The sequence below is a fragment of the Notothenia rossii genome (assembly GCF_949606895.1).
Source record: "Notothenia rossii genome assembly, chromosome: 10".
Classification (NCBI taxonomy): Eukaryota; Metazoa; Chordata; class Actinopteri; order Perciformes; family Nototheniidae; genus Notothenia; species Notothenia rossii.
In genome coordinates, this window is record NC_136908.1 from 55,017,324 (window position 1) to 55,023,323 (window position 6,000).

At 40.7% G+C, this 6,000-nt stretch overlaps 1 protein-coding gene across 2 annotated transcripts in view; it reads right to left on the bottom strand.

The window, feature by feature from the left end:
- mpped1 (metallophosphoesterase domain containing 1) overlaps positions 1–2,652 on the bottom strand; it is a 56,832-nt gene extending 54,180 nt beyond the window's left edge. Inside the window, exon 1 of one of the 2 annotated variants that reach the window (XM_079655429.1) lies at positions 2,515–2,652. The gene's annotated coding sequence lies outside the window, so the exon portion shown is untranslated. The remainder of the gene's footprint in view (positions 1–2,514) is intronic. The other variant, XM_079655428.1, reaches the window with a different exon arrangement.
- Positions 2,653–6,000: the final 3,348 nt, after the last annotated feature.

The window sequence follows — 6,000 nt, forward strand, 5'->3', positions numbered from 1 at the left end:
CAACAGAGCCTCACAAGCCGCCTGAGCGCAGCATTTTCACCTTGAATAGGAGGCTAAATGAAAAATGGATGTTATGCAGAATCTTAGTCAGGCTGCAAATTGAAGTTCAAGAGCTTGGATGATTTTATATTTAGAAATGTCCTTTATTTCTGCTCCTTCAAAGTAACTTTTATATGCCGATGTATAATGTTCTTTTCATTATTATATAATATGAAATAATATACTGCAGTGATAGAATATTTTGAATCCCTGTCACTGTGTGTGAGGCCTGCACACGTGTGTCGCCCATTAAGAATGGATTTCCTCAATGCAGCTCATTTTCGGAGCTCTGGCGACCGCTGAGAGCTGCTGAGATGACGGGGATGCTGGAGACGGAGGTGATAATTTGGGGACAGGCTGCTTTGGCAAAGCCTGCCGGGACCGCCATGCCATGTCGGCGTGCCATTTCCATTCCTCATTCACTGCAACCTCACACGCTGACAGCACACCGACGTGACAGATACACACTTCACACTGCGCCTGTTTGTCACGGGCAAATCCCAGCATGCGCGGTGGATGTGTTTCAGGGCTGCATACATTACATGAGTGTGCTCTGTGCGCGCAGGTTGATGTGTATGTGGGCCTGTGCATGCATATTAAAATGTGTTTCTGTTGTCATGTGTGTGACAGTGACAGCCTCCCACACTGCCAGTGAGAGACAGAAAGATGCATTAGCAGATGCTGTGAGAACACATTTGGCCAAATTGCTGTTTTCTGGATCATGCAAGTACGTCTTCCACTCACAAACATTAGTCCACTCTCAATCCCATACTTACTCTGGCCAAAGTAAAAACTCTATTGCTAAAATCCGTATCCTGACATAGAGGTAATTCCTGATTATTCTTTTTATATCCACACCAGCCTCAAACTGCCCTCCCTGGAACAGTTAGCCCTCCTGCAAATGAGACCGAGATGTTATGGTGTCTCTCCGTCATTTTGCATCTTTTGTGGTCATGTTGTGTCCTATTTGGTCTTTTTTTTGTCTATTTGTGGTTGTTTTTCTACTCCTAAGGGACATTTAGCATATCTTTGTTGTCTCCCTGTATTTGTTTTGCATCTTTGTTGTCATTTTAACTCGTCTTTTTAATATTTGAATGTCTCCTTCTGATCATCCCTCTATGGTTGCTCTGAGTTTTTTTTTTACTGCAGAACCTCGTCTGCTTTTGTTCTTTTCATTCTCTTAGAAGTTTCTCTACATATTTGTGGACATTGTGCAAATCCTTCAGCAGTTTGTTTATCTGTTTGTGCTCATTTTGTATATTAACACAGTAATTCCAGTATTTAGTTTACAGTGTAGATCAGGATTTATAAAGTAAGGTAATACAACAATGTCAACTCATATAGACAGAGCACATCGTACCATTTTATGATTTTCTTTGGAATGTTAAAAGACAAAACTGTGCAAAGAACCTGTGCTCATGCACTTTATTTGTAGAAATAACACAGATAAAGTGGGAAAAAATTAATTAATTGCAGTTTAAGATGCATCAGATTCAGCATAGTCATTTATATAAAGACTTTTTAATTCAGGCTCTAAATAAAAATTTACATTTTTTTATTTAACCTGCATTTTATCTTAATGTGCAAATATATTCTCTAAAACATGACTGAGTTCTGAGAAGAAAAGAGAGATTCCTCTACATTTCAGCATGTTTTGCAGAGCTCGGATTATACATGCAAAAACCGGAGAGACTGTCTGATTGATGCTCTCTCCTCTCGGGCACATTCTCATATTTAACAAACGGCCGTCATATATGAGCCCGTGACTATTATCAGAGTAACTGTTTTATGTATAGCCTCCTGGTCTTAATGGTGTTCTGGTATGATGTGAAGCCTTAAATCTGTGAATCATGAGTTCAGAAATTATGAGGAAAATCTTATCTGGATACAAAAATTACAAGACAGATTCAACAAAGGCATTTTTCTCTGAACCATTAATTGACTTTCCTCCTTTTCATCTAACCAAATGTTATTCACTGACACACTATTGACTGGAAATGCACATTTTCCAAACCTTAACATAGTACATTTAATAGGATATTTTAGTCTTCAGTGACTGGTCAGCTTAAAGCACATTGTGAAGAAGTGTCCCTCTCCTCTTAATGTGTTGCAGGCTGCAGTGAACTATAAAAGTTTGGTCACACAGGCTGCCCTGACTGCCTTTTTCTCTGACATGTGGGATGTTTGGGGCTCTGGTGAGCCTTGGAGACTTTGTCCTTTGGATGCTTCTGAAATCGGATCCAACATAAAAGCGTTCCATGCTTTAAAGTGCAATACATGGAACGCATGCCATTATTAAAATGCAGGTTACTCATGGGCCGTGTGAGAAAAACACACATTCATCAGGTTGCCCAGCTTAGATTAACCTGGAAATACGCAGCGATGTTTTGGAGTTCAAGTACTGCGGTGTGGCATGCATAAAAAGACACATCTGCACAAATGCACCCGGAGGAAAATTAGAAGGAATCAACCTACCGGCTCCGGTTCAGCTGCTGCTCGGTGATGGATGCAGAGGACGGTGTGCGCGCAGAGACCCGCTGGTCAGTTTGAATGCGAACCCCGTGGTGCACCGGTGTAGTGCGTGGTGGAGATACAGCCCCCTCTCTCTCTCTGGCTCTCTCTCTCTAATTCACCATGTTTCCCGGTGATCGGTACAAGGAGGAGCATAAAAAGGGGGGAGGACCGAGAGCTTCTGCGCAGCCACACAAAGCTCACCCCCTCCGGTCACACATCCACAGAGAAGCCGCTGGTGGTTAGAGGCTCACCGGGGCCACCAGGGCCGGGAACAGGAGTTAATGCACACTGAGGGCATTGGTCCATTATTCCCCCAGCACACTGAACAAACATGTGGTTATTTGGCTGTAACATTTTAGTCTTCATGATGTTATACTACTGAGCGAATATATGTTCAGACAGAGCTGATGGCATGCGCGAAAGGTCCCCAGGTCAGGTTCAAATCCCGGTCCTCCACAGCCAGGACTGAGCCTCTACATGGGCCACAAGCTTTTTGCCGATTTTTTTTTAAATTTAGGGTTGGGTTGGGTAATGTATTTTTGGAGAATTGAAGGTATTCTCATCCCTGAATAACCTATTACAATGTAAAGTCCTGCATGCAAATTATTCGTGGAGTAGAAGGTTGATTTTAGCAGGTAAAATACTTTAGCCTACATTTTTCAAGTACACGCATTAGGCACATTAATCTATGTATATGAAAAGGGACATGTCTCATTGGTGGATCTGAAACATGAGAAGGAGCCCCAACTAGACACAAACAAAAACGCAATTGTTTTTTTTATGTAAAATCTCGATCTGGAAAGGAACTTTTATAACTATATTATATTAATTATGTGGCTTTAAAATTACATTATTTCCCTCTTAATTGCAGTGAAATTGAATTATCGATGGCTATAACACTTTATAAAAAATAAGTTGAAGTAGGCTACAATAATTGTATTCAATTAAATATCAAGGTAAACAAGCTTCTATCGACTATCTATCTTCAGCAATATGACTGTTACTCGGGTTTTGGCAGGATCTTTTGCTTTATAATCAAACCAAACATTACAAAACACAGTTTTTTATCATTAAACCCTATTTGATCTTTTGCAACTTCCCACATTAGTGTTGGGATGCTCAGTGAAATTACAGCATTATATCTCTGCATCGTCTGTTCCTGTTCATCCACAGGTAATAGCAGTGGGATTTAGGCTGGTAATGAGCTAAACAAATAGAACACAATCTGGAGCTCAATTTATGCATCAATAAGTCAGGGAGGAAACTTACAGTGTCAGGTTGGAGTGAGTTCGCCATCTGCTGGTCATATGTGGTCCATTTCTATACAATTTACTGGAACCTGCTGGGATGGTAAGGCTTACACATTTCACCCATTCTTCATGTGATGACGAGTCATTACACAGCTCTTCGGCCTGAAAGGTTAGTTTGGCATTTTCCAAGAACTTTCAAGAAACATTGGTTCTGTCACATTTTGGTCACTCAATCGGCCCCTTTATAATTTCATATCCAGTGAACTTTGAGCAGAGTGACTGATAGAAAGGCAACAAGAAAGCAAAAGGGAGAGTAATCTCAGCATCTGGCACAGTAGAATTTTTCTGCTGATGCCGGATACTGATTGGACACCCTGGAAATAACTCTATAACATCCGATCTGCCTGTCAAGTCTGATTAATGACCAGCACAAATGGTGAAGCAACTCAAGACTTTTAGTATTGTAGTATTTTAAACAGGCTTTGAACCCCATCATTTAAGAAGACTGCCACTGTCACTCAGTTATCAAAGGCATCTTATGGATAAAGAAACGGATTCATCTGTAATCAAGGCTTATGATATTCTTTTACGGATGTCCTTAAAAGCCAAGTGAATATTAATTTAAATGCTGTTCTGAGAAGAGACACAACAAAGAAGAGGACATGGATGCATCTGTAAAGTTTGTAAGGTGACATGTTTATTTCCTGGAGCAAACTTCCTCTGTTCTGGTGTCAGCTGATTGACAGGGAGGAGAGCAGCAGGGATATGAAAACACTCAGTTCAGGAACAATGAAAAAACACTCAAACACAAACTCTGATCAAACCAAATGCTGGTGTCACACTGTGATGGATTATCACGCTCTGTGGAAGCAGTATTTTTTATACTTCACAGGTAACAACAGCAATATTATGGCTGCTTCTTACGGAGGAAAACTCTGCCTGATATTTTCTAGAATGCAGATTTTTGGATTGCAGGAAGAATAGGAAGATCAAGGGAGCAAAAATACTCCTGTTTGTGTATCTATAGTTTAATCTGGGTCCTCTACCTCTCTTTCACAACCATAACCAGTCACACACAACTCAGGAGAGGTACAAGTTCCCCAGTTAATTCAGAATTGACGCCGCAGGGTCCATCTTGAACACATGAAGTAGCATTTAGCATGTTAGCTGAACTAGCATTCACCTGTTTGGTGTGTCAGATTTGGATCTCTTGGATCCAAGTACACAAAAAAGGATTTGTTTCAATAACAAGAGTCATGTATTTTATTACTTCTACGGCTAGCTGTATCTGTATGCTGATATCTGGTCTTGTTACAAGGCTTGTTTGTTATTGTGTGTCTTGTGTGTTTTGCATGGTTATACTCCATACATGTGGCTGTAAAGACTTCATTGAATATACCAGTGTTTGTTGTTAACATAACTTCACCTGACATTATATTTAATTGGCTTAAAAAGAGAAAATTGCCTTGTTGCTCATATAAGATATCTAATAGTTTATTAGCTTGACTAAATTAACCCTTTTTTGCTAGTGGGGCGCTGCCTGTGCACTGTTTATTGGTATGCCATTGCTTAAATTAGATAGTAAACCAATCCTAAATTCTTTGTTTGTAGCATACCGATGCCGTCAGAGTTCTCAAATGTGTCTGACCCTTCACCGGAGGCACCTGACAGTGACTGAACAAACTCTTAAATGGGAGAATTTGTGCACTTTGTAGAGTCTGTGGTCACAATTCAGTTACCTGATTTGCTTCACAAGCTTTCCACTAAAGCAACAGTTACCTACAGCTATTTGAACGGGACAAAATGGGCAACCTAGACAGCAAGCAGCAGATTCATCAAGTCCTAGAACATGCCCAGGAGGAGTGTAGATTACCTGACAGCAGTTCAAACAGGTTATCTCACTCCCATTTCCTTCTAAGACAAAGAGAGACAATGTGAATGGGAGAAAAAAATCCTGCCAGGGTGGATGATGATGAGTGTTTCTGATGTAGCATCCAGATCTCCTGTACAGATTGTGTCACTTGAAGATAAGAGGAATATTAGCAGCGTCAGCCACATTTTCCACAAGCGTACTTTAGGCCAGTCGGGTTTAGAGCCACATCTAAGGAAAGATAAGAGATATAATGAGCAGATAAGAGCCGCTCCGACGGCTCCTCTGTGTCTGTTCCACATTCAGGGACAAAAGAAAAAGTCGGAG